An 11949-nucleotide genomic window follows, 5' to 3' on the forward strand; every position below is an offset into this window, starting at 1 on the left:
AAGAAGAAGAAGAGGAGGAGGAGGAGGAGGAGGAGGAGGAGGAGATTGGATTTATACCCCGCCCTTCACTTGGAGTCTCAGAGTGGCTTACAAACTCCTTTCCCTTCCCCTCCCCACAACAGACACCCTGTGAGGTAGGTGGGGCTGAGAGTACTCTGACACAGGGTTTGTCCTGTCTGGAATAGCCAACTTGCCAGCCCTCTAAACAAACTGGGAGAAATAGAGGCATACACCCCAAACCAGGTCATATGTGAGAGATCAGTGATGAGGAACAATCAAACCATTTCTCTATGTAGAAGAAAACTGCAGATTTAGGATATGAGATCTTCCCATCTTCTGTAATTTCACATAAATGTAAGCCATACACACCCCAGGTGATATTTGCATGGGTGGTGGGAGGCACGCATTTCTCATCCATTCAAAGAAAGAATGGGATTTTTTCCCGACAAAACTAGCATGCATGGGTGAGGGGACCTAAACTCTGCCCTCTCCCACATCTTACTTCAGCACTTGAACTAGTTCAGCTGTCTTCCAGAACTAGATTGGGAGGAAAATGCTGAACACCATGGAGTAAAGTGGTGCGGAGCTCGCCTCACCACATTTACTTCATTTTTGTTTAAAAACAGACCTCACAGCCCCAATTCAGGATCTGAGGAAAGGAGGGGAAAGACCACTCACACACAATTCATACTTTCCCGTGCTTACTCTGCAAGTGAGAACTGCAACTGCCTATAGAACAGGGAGGCTTTCTCCCATGTGCCTGAAATGTGGGAAGGAGTAAAGGGTGAAATCCCTGAGAATTTCACCCCATTAATGGGGGGTTGCATGCAGAAATGTACTGCCCTCAGAAAAAAACATTGGACTGACTACAACTAGCTTTAACTCCAAAATTAAGGTATCATTTTCCAGTTTTTGTAATCATATATGGCCCCATTTCAGATCTGACTTTCCCCCTTAAATGCCCCTACTGAATACAGTCTAGGATGTGTCATTCACGTGTGCTATTCAGCATGCTAGTTCTGAAAGTGTTTATTTTAAAACATGCTTTGTAGGATAGATATTGTCTGACTTATAGGCTTTGGGTATGCTGAACAGCTACATCCAAGACCTGGAAGCCTTTGTGTGGAAAAACATATTTCCAAGGTGTACCTTCAATTGGAAGTATGTCTTCCTTTGGGACTTTTAAGATCACATATTTAGCCACTGTAGAAAAATATGACATAAGGATTCACAAATGTGTATAAGATTTGAAAAAGGATCATGCCACTTTGAAACTAATCGGCCGAGTTCAGACCGGCAGTTTGCCCCAATATAGGCAGAAACATTCCACAACTGGATTAAAGGGGCCGTTCACACAGGCACATCTGTTCGGCGTTCCCCAGCCATACTCAACCCGTCTTGTAACGCTTCGCTCCCGAGTTTAAAAGATACCTGGTGAAAGTGGTATCAAACCCTGGAAACCGCGATTATCCCACGTACATCCCACACCAACAAAGTGTGAATGCCAAAAGCCGCAGTTTTTCTTGTGCGCTTATGCGCATAAGCGCATATCTCCAGATTACCAAAAAGAAAGCCACACCTTACAGCCGTGCCTCCACCAGGGGCCAGCCAACAGTGCAAACGCTCCCTTGTGCCTCCTCCCCAGTATGCTCCCGCATCAGTCGGTGCAGTGTGACAGGGAAAACCCGGAACAATTTGTTCCGGGTCTTTTTTGCCACGACTCCCTCCTGCTTCAAACTGCCAGTCTGAACTCGGCCATCATGTTTCACCCATTCTCCCATTCTCATGCTGCTTAAACCAACACGACAAACCAGGCATCATCCTTTTACCAAAAACCTATTCTTACCCATCTAATGGAGCAATGAACATTGTCTTTTCAGAGAATACCTGCATGACATTTCAACGTATGGTACATGTCTGCCTCATCATCCAACTGCCTAAAGAAATTGCTTGTGGGGAGTATAGAGCAGAATATACAATAACCAGATGTCTGATTACCCTTCTGAGTGCCTGTTTAATGCACACACACAAACACAAAACTGACAGCACATCACACTGAGTTCATGACAGCCTTTGACATTTTTCAAATTAATTAAAGCACACCCTTGTAAATTTCACAAGAGAAACAAAAATCCCAATGGAAACCATTAGACAGTGATAAAGTTACAGCACTAGCCTGTATATTTTAACAAAAAACATCAATAATATTTCCATATGCTACATTAGTATTAGTTTCTTCAAGCAACAGAAATGCAATATTAATGGTGTTGCAATATAATACCTGTAACATTATGAAAACAACAATAATAGTTATAAAGAACAGATTTCTTCACAAATTCTGCATCCATTACTCATAGCCCAATCCTAAAACCATGATGCTGGTATATCATGGACACTGGCACAGCATTTTTACCACAGACCCCTCTTTACCAACAGCCCTGCTTTCCAGATCTTCCTTAGATCCCAGGACTGCTATGCATCCAGAGTGCCAAAGTAGACAAGACAGCATCCCTGAGTTCACCTTTGGGGACAGGTCACCATTTTGTAGAGTGAGTTCCTACTGAGAAATTCCTTTTAACAGCACCGCAGGGTCTTCATTCTGGTCAGGACCACTGTGGCGCATGCTGTTCTTCCAACCCAGAATGGTTCTAGAGGCATTAGCAAATAGTACCACCCCATGGCATCATTTCAGGTGCAAAAAAAGGCATGGAGGGAGGCTGGAGCCCCTCCTCCCCCATGTCACAGTGTTGCCAACTAGAGTCAGGCCTCTGTGGCACTATTAATGGCAGTGTGTCCCAGGAGTGAACTTACAGATGCCATCTCATCTGGTTTGGCACCGAGATACAGAGACCCTATCTTATTTCAAACCAGTGAATCATGATCAGGCCTCTATGCAGTTAGGGACAGCTGCTGATAATAAGACACAGGGAGGGGAAAACAAACTTGACCCAATACCTGGAATCAAGAACCACAAGGGTAAGAAAGAAGCCTGATAAAGGGCCAATATTAAAAATAAGTGTAAACTTATTATATACAAAAATACATGTATTTATTAGAAAGACAGTTAAAAACATATAAGGGCCCAATGAAAGCCTTGTTACAAAGTGCAAGTGACCTGAAAACAAAGGGCAATACAAGTGACCTGATGCATTTACACCCCTTAGGGGCCTTCTTCAGAGGTCAAACAATTTGAGGTACAGATAGACATATGTTACAGTGTTACATATAACAATCAAATAACCAATAAGTTAATACTAGACCAAAAAAGTAAAGCTGTAGAAAAAAGAAAATGAATATATATATATATTTACTTGCAATGTGGTAAAAATGGCAATATACAAGACAAGGGCCCCGATCACACGCAGAGTTTGCCACGGGAGAGCGACGAATGCCAGGCGGATTATATGGGCGCGATCACACTGCCACATCTGGCAAGTGTGGTGCACCCGTGGCCAACCGGTATTCTCCGGCCGAAGATGCAGAGTTTAAAAGTACTTGGGAAACTCCAGTATTAAACGGTTGTGACAGGCTGCAGACAGATGTTCTCCATCTGATCACCCCAGTGCACTCCTCTCGCGCCCCTGCTTCCTGGTTGGAATGCACCGGAAACAACCACCCAAGGAAACAACACCGTCGCATATGATCGCGTTGGGGCGTGTCAAATTGTGATGGCGCTAATAGCCACACCTCCCCCCCTGTGTTATCCAGCCCGTGTGACTGGGACCAAGGATGTTTATGAGGCCTCTAAAGATGAGGGTCATGTGTCTGGGGCCAAATGCACAGCTGTTGAATTAGAACATCTAAAAAAATAAAATGTATTTTAAAAGTTAATACAGTAAATAAAAGCCAATCTGAAACTGAAAAATCAATAATGTAGGAATTACCTTCCAGTTCTGGTCCAGAAAATATCTATCTGACTATCTAATCAAAGCTGGAGTGTCCTCAACAAATAGCAGAGCTATTGAGTAGGTGTGGTTAACTTTTATAGTTTGTTGCTAGATGATGCAATTCTAGTAAAATGCTTAGTCATGGCTGACGCAATCACAAAGGAATGCTTAGTCATGGTTACATATAGGCTCACTAGCAGTGTGGTAGTAGATACAGACATTAAATCTATTTGAATATTAAATCGATTTAACACAAGAACAGCAAAACAAATATTAAACTGTCATAAATTCACACTGCACACCAATCCACCTGTTCATTCATGCTATAGGGAGTTAAAGATTTAAGAGCATGAATCCAAAATAGTTCTCTGGCCTTCAAATGCTCAATAAGCTGGAAATTACCAGTACAAACTTGTTCCAATGCCAAGAAGCGAAGGTCTCTGTTGCTGTGGCCAGCTGCTTAAAATGATTCACCAATGATGCATTTTTCCTTTTCAGATGGATGCAGCTTCTATGCTCTGCTATCCTGAACTTAATCAGTCTAGATGTATACCTCACATAGATAAGATCATATTTACATACAATTGCATATATGAGATTCCTTGAGTTGCAGGTAAAGAATGCTTTAATGGAGTACTTTTTTTTGCTAAGAGAGTCATAGCAAAAATCCGTGCGAAGCATCAGGCCGCAAACTGAACATCCCCCACATGGAAAATTGCCAGCTGGTATACTCCTACCATCAACTCCACAGGGGATGATTTTAAACTGCTTCTAACAAGCATGTCTCTCAGGTTTTTAGATCTGTGATAGGCAAAGAGGGGGGCTGCCTCACATCTAGGAATGTTGGCAAGTAGGTGCCAATGTTTTCTTATAATGTTACTAACTTGAGGTGATCTTCCATCGTAGGTCAGCGGAATAATAATTCTATCAGAATGACCTTGTCTAGTTTTTGGCACCTGTTTATGTTTTTTGCCTTATAAAAAGCCTGTCTCACTACTTTGAAAGAGTAGTTCCTATCTATAAACTGATTAATCAGTAGCTTAGCCTGTTTTTGAAAGTCAGAGTAGGGGCTATAGTTCCTCCTAATCCTCGACATCTGAGAAAAAGGCAGGTTCTTTTTTAGATGCAGTGGGTGAAAACTATCACTAACTAAAAAAGAATTAGCATCCTCGGGTTTCCTGTAACTGCTGGTCTCAATTTTATTCCCCAACCTTTTAATGTTGACATCCAATCATGCAAGCCATTAATGAACTGCTTAAATGCCAACAAAAGTTGTACTGGACCTCTCCAAATCAAAAAGACATTGTACAGAAAGCGTTTATAAATTAATGATGTAATTAGCATAGATATTATTAACACCAAGGATGGACTGATTTTCAAATCAGCTCATAAAGAGATTAGCTAGTTCTGGTGCAAACTTGTATCACATTGCAGTACCAGAGATCTGCCAAAAAAAATTTTTTTTTTAATTTGGAAGTAATTTCTTTTTAGACACAATTCTGCTATATGGCATAAAAACCCAGTGGGAGAGGTTTGAACATTCTCCCTCATGTCTAACATAGTTTGAAGTACCTCTAAGGCCTCACTATGAGGAATGTTAGTGTATAATGACACCACATCAAGTATGACAATCACCATGTCCTCAAATTCCACCCTGATCTCATCTATATGCCCCCCAAAATCCATAGTATCTTTTAGGTAGGTGTTAATTCTTGGAATAAAAGGTTTTAAAAATTCATCCAAATAGCTAGCCAGTAGTGCTAGTAGTAGTAGTAGTAGTAGTAGTAGTAGTAGTAGTAGAGCTGCGGTGGCTCAAGTGGTTATGACGCTGAACTGCAGGCTGTGGAAGGTCAGTAGTTCAGCAGTTTGAGACCTGGGTGCCGCAAGATGGAGTGAGCTCCCATCTCTAGTTCCAGCTCCTGCCAACCTAGCAGTTTGAAAGCAAGAAATTGTAAGTAGATAAATAGGTACCACTTCGGTGGGAAGGTAACAGCATTCCGCGCGCCTTGGTGTTTAGTCATGCCAACCACATGACCATGGAAACATCTTCGGACAGCGCTGGCTCTTCAGCTTTGAAACGGAGATGAGCACCGCAACCCTAGAGTCGGACTCAACTGGCTTTCGAGCAAGGAAACCTTTACCTTTACCTTTACCTTTAATGACCAATCTGCATCACAGTAGAAGCTACTTTTCCCGGGCTAATTCCCCACGGAAACGTCTTCGGACAGCGCTGGCTCTTCGGCTTTGAAATGGAGATGAGCACCGCAACCCTAGAGTCGGATTCGACTGGCTTTTGAGCAAGGGAACCTTTACCTTTACCTTTTAGTGCTAAAATGGAGCCACACCCTGAGACTATGGGCCTCCCAGGGACTAGGAACATTCCCTTGTGTATTTTGGTTTCTGAGTTCTGACGAGATTGGGCTATCCTGGACTATCCAGGTCAGGGTAGAGCACTTCAGAGATGGCTCATTAATGGGATGAAACCCCCATCCCTGTATCGCTTTGCTTGGAATCAGGCCAACAGCAGATAACATCCGATTTAGAATGGTAATGTGAAAGGAGCCTAGACTCTGTGGGATCCCTCACAACCATGCCAAACCCAGTGTTTGCAGGATAATAATCTTACATTATTTTCCCATCAAGGACATTCCTCACAATAAACAGCTGTCCAGTAAATGAATCAAGCCACTCATCAAGAGGACAATTTCATTTGCTATCTAATTAGGATGCCTCTCAGAGTAACATCAGTACCCTGAATTTTGTTTCTCCACAAATTTCAAAAAAGGACACTGATTTTTAATATATAAGGAGCTACTTTGGACCAGCATTTTAGTCCAGTTATACCATCAGGTTGTCCATCTACCACTACAACAGGGAAAGATTCTGTTCTTTGGCTTGCCAGGTTTCCCACTCTGATGGGAACCCTCTTGCTCCACACCGTCAGGCCCTTGCTGCGGGTCTATGGAGCAGTGTAAGTAAAATGTAGGAGTGGGATCAATGTAAGTAACATCATTTCTGGTGCATGCCCAGAACTGACATCACTGTACTGGGGCAATGCTCTAGGAGATGCCCAAAACTCTATGATAAAACCACAGATTTGGGGTTAAATCGTAGAGCATCACCCTGACATGCTGTCATCACTTCCGGGTTTATATTTGAAATGACTTCTTGGCATTGGTGTGATGCCAGAACTGCAAGACCATGCCCGTGCTAAAGGAATCAAACAGTGTATTCATCTTTCTTCTTCTCTCCTTTAATCTTTGCCTATCAGTCTTTATCATCTCTGCCTTCTCTCTCCAACTTCCTTCACCCAAGCCAAGCTTACTACATCCTCTGCTCTGGCAGCCCCTTCCCTGAGTCCCATGTGGCAGAGCCTCCTTTCCCCTCTCCCCCTCTCCCAGGGACATTGTACACGCACCCCTCATGGGTGAAACAGCCTTCATAGCATCTTTTTTAATACTGGATGCTACTCATCTAATACTAACAATCTCACTAGTTCCCTGATGAAAGCATTTCTGAAGAAATAAATACAGAGGGGTTCAAAACAGCAGCTGTTTGACAGAGGTAAGGAAGACATGGGGTGGAAACTTTTGAATAGCATTCGGGACAATGCATAGGACAAGCCACTGGCTTCCATGTTCTGGACATGAGCTGCTGCTGCTGACTGAGCAGCTTCACTAAAATCAACAGCACAAAGTTTGCTGAAAAGACCATTAATTCCATACAACTACTTGCACGCTTGAATTAGGTATATGATTTCACACTGCAATTACTAAAAGGAGTTACTATGCATGAAGTCAAACATGAATGAATCTGATTTTATATTAGTCACAACATATCTTCAAAAAGTCCAGATATTCTTTTCTGCAACTGCATATACTTCCTCATAGCATGGGCAGGGCAAGAAATAAAGTCAGCCTAAGATATCTCTTTCCCATCCATCCTTTTACAAATCTTCAGGTTTAGTGGAACACCAACTAAGCTGATGAACATCAGAGTGAATGGTGTTTGGATCAATACTGAATTACTTATTTTTTCCCCAATATATTTTTTGTTTTAAAAAGTTCAAGTTAACAATTAAACAAGAATAACAACTTTAATAAAATGCATAACAATAATAAAATTTGAGAGTAGTAAATACAGCATCTATTAAACATAGCTGAACAAACTGCATTTAGTCAAATTCTTATAATACTAATACTATATTATTAGATGACTAATATTGAACATACTTTCTTCCTTATCAGTTTCTATTGATAATGAGAGTTGTACCCAAAACAGTGAGAAGTAGCATACCTTAAACTCTATAACTGTGTTAACTTTCAAAAATAAATTAAGGCTCGATATCAACAACCCCAGACATGCAGACGATACAGCTCTAATGGCAGAAAGTGAAGAGGACCTTAAGAGCCTCTTGCTCAGGATAAAAGAGGGGAGCGCAAAAGTGGGCTTGAAGCTCAACATTAAAAAAACTAAAATCATGGCATCCGGCCCCATCATTCCTTGGCAAATAGAAGAGGAAGTCGTGGAAGTAGTGACAGACTTCACGTTCCTGGGATCCCAGATCACCGTAGACTGTGACAGCAGCCATGAAATTAAAAGACGCCTGCTCCTTGGGAGGAAAGCGATGGCGAACCTAAACAGCATGATAAAAAGTAGAGACATCACCCTGCCAACAAAAGTCCGCATGGTCAAAGCAATGGTATTCCTAGTAGTCATGTATGGCTGCGAGAGTTGGACTATAAGGAAGGCCGAGCACCGAAGAATAGATTCTTTTGAACTATGGTGCTGGAGAAGACTCTTGAGAGTCCCTTGAACAGCAAGATCAAATCAGTCAATCCTAAAAGAAATCAACCCTGACTGTTCCCTGGAAGGCCAGATAATGAAACTGAAGCTCAAATACTTTGGCCACCAAATGAGAAGGGAGCACTCACTAGAGAAGACCCTGATGCTGGGAAAGATTGAAGGTCAAACAAACTCCCAAGTGTACTTCTTTTAGATTTCAAATTGTTCTGCAAATCTGGGGCTTTTTTCAGGTTTGTAGAAAGATTGGTCTTGTCTGTCCGTAGCTCCAGTCTCAAGATTTAAGTGTCCAGAGATGGGGTCATGTTGAGAATTGGATACATTGATAATGCCATAAGCAATCTAGCAATTAACAATTCTTAAAAGCCCACGGTGCTGATATGGGGTGAGGAGGAAATGTCAGCTGTGAAGGGGAAAAGTGAGGAAAATGGCACTGATGTGGGCAGGATCTTCCAAATGAGCACCTTCCTGTGCTGTGCAAACATGTACTTTTTCAAACAAACAAACAAACAAAAACAAACAAACAAAAACATATCAAGCCAGGTTTGGGAATTATCTGAGCAAAGCTGGGACAAACCCAGAAAATGGATGATTAGGGGACAGCATCATGTGGAGACTTTAAAAACTCCACTCCAATTTGGATGCTTTGTTGTTGTTGTTCAGTTGCAGTCGAGTCTGACTCTTCGTGACCCCATGGACCAGATCACGCCAGGCCTTCCTGTCTTCTGCCATCCTCTGAAGTTGGCTCAATTTCATGTACAAATTTGGATGCTAGGCCACAATAAAACCTCTATGTGGAAGCAACCCTTGTATGGATCAGAAACAGTGTCTCTTCACCACTGGCTGGTGGTCCTTTTTCTGATTTCTATAGTCATTAATGTTGTGATTTTATTTCCAGATGAGCAGTTTTGAAAGTAAGTTTGTTGTGTAATATTGTGTAAAATGATGGTTTCAAGCAGACATCTTTCTGCTGCTTAATTCATCCTATAAACTAAGCTGACTTAATTACCAGTAGGGTTTGCAATTTGAAACCACTAATACTACTTTATTTCTCTATTCCTCTTAAATGCCTGAATCACCTTTTGTCAGTCAAGGCATCCAGATGTAATGGCACTAAAATGGGAAACATCCAATAGTGTTTATAAGCATAAAAGAGGGAAAAATCAAAACAATATGATTGAATATAAGCTTATTATTTCAACTCTGCACTATGAGTCAAATATGAGAAAATGTAGTTCTGTTTATGACCATGTTTCAATTAATATAAAATAAAAGTTTTTTTTTTTTAAATCACAGAACTGCAAACATTCAGGGCAGTATATTTCAGAACTACATAAGGGTAGACTAAATGTGCCTCTGTAGTCATTGCACAGCACCAATAGCTGCGGGGGGGGGGGGGGTTTTTTTAAGGATGTGGTATGAAAATACCCTTGCTATTCTATTTAGAACACCAGAATGTCTTCCAAGCCATCTGTGCATAAACTGTAATTAATGAGGTTTTCTGCTACAAGGTTGCCTGAGAATAGTAACAGCCTACCTCGCTGCATTTTTTCTGCTGCAATTTATTAGTGTTTCTAGACACATGACTGAGACTGAAATTACATGCGCACTATATAGCACAGCATGCTGATAAATCAATAAACCTTCCCTCAGGGCATCAATCAGTTCAGAATCTGTTATAATGTATACTTAGAAATGCCTTTTGATTTGCCATACATGCATCCTAAAAGAGGAAAGTGCCTGAAAAGTACTTTAAGTGGCACAATTCAACACAGAATTAAGCATACTTAAAGCTGCAGTCCTATGTAACTTACCCCAGAGTTAAACCCATTGAAATCAGTTAGATGTTCTTATGCATAAAAGTGCCTAAACTCATGCTGAAAGTCTGTGTTGCATTGTGACCTTGTTTCTCTTTAAAACTGCATGTGAAAACTCATGCCAGTAGAGTAATCACTGTAAGATAAAGACTGCAAATTAAAACATACATAACTGAAAGTAAGCCCTGTGGAAATGAATCTGTCACTAAGGGGACTCTCAGCAGAACACCAGCTGCGAGTTCTGTGTGGCAACTCATTTTAGAAGTTCCTGGACAGAGGTCCAATTCTGGTCAAGAAAACAGTGTAAGTAGGAGACAGGAATCCCTACTCGGCCCTCCACACACACACACTGTGCTCCTGTTCCGACTTAGGTCTCTGCAGTGCTTCCAAATTCAGTTGCCACAGAGATCTTGCTACTGCTGTGTGGCTGCAAATGCTGTGGGGATCATGTGGTAAATGTGAAGAGAAGAAGAAGAGATTGGATTTATACCTCGCCCTTCACTACCCAAAGGAGCTCAGAGACTTTCCCCTTCCCCTCCCCACAACAGACACCCTGTGAGGTAGGTGGGGCTGAGTGAGCTCTGACAGAAACTGCTCTTTTTCAAGGACAGCTGTGCCAGAACTATGGCTTGCCCAAGGTCACCCAGCTGGTGCAAGTGGAGGAGTGGGGAATCAAACCCAGTTCTCCCAGATTAGAGTCCACGCACATGTCGTTTGGCCCTGGGGTCAAAACAGTAGCCAGTGTGGGAAGAGTGGAGCAGTCTGCCAGGAGCACTGATTCGACCCATCTAAGAATTTTCAACAAGATAGTCCTTTTAATCTTTGATATCATACTTCCAGTTTCAAAAAGAATGCATTTTTAGAATAGGAACTTTTTTATATATACATGGTCAAAAGATCCTGGCTGATGGGGGGGGGGGGGGTTTTTTTATTACTACGAGTATGGCTAGGTGCTTAAAAGGAAGTCATTATTGTTAGCTAACAATTCACAGATGTTAAAACAGAGAGACTTGGGCTTGGTGTCTGGGTTCTAGAGGTTTCTGTTGATTATGAGGAAATAGCTAGTTTGCAATCACTTCCTTGAAGCCCCACCTTGCAATGTGGCAGCCCCACCTAGTGACAAAGTCTGGCTACAGTCCAGATGCAAACCTAACAGAGATACTTGGAAGGAAAATAAGGAACCCAATGGCCCCTTGTTAATCTATATATCTAATAGCCAAGTTGCTAAGATATTAGATATATCTGCACATCGAGGGCACCTGGGGGGCAGGGAGATTTTCCTGCACACTTCGAGTAGTCTCCAGGTGTGCAGAAAAATCTAAAAAGTATAGGGGGAATATTTAAATCCCCCCCAAAGTAAAAGAGTGTTCCCTGTGCATGTGCAGGGAACGCTCTGGGAACTCGGGGCGGCTGGCGGCCACTCAGTCCTAGTCACGGGGGGG

This window comes from Gekko japonicus, unplaced genomic scaffold, assembly GCF_001447785.1.
Source record: "Gekko japonicus isolate JY-2015 unplaced genomic scaffold, Gekko_japonicus_V1.1 scaffold1020, whole genome shotgun sequence".
Classification (NCBI taxonomy): Eukaryota; Metazoa; Chordata; class Lepidosauria; order Squamata; family Gekkonidae; genus Gekko; species Gekko japonicus.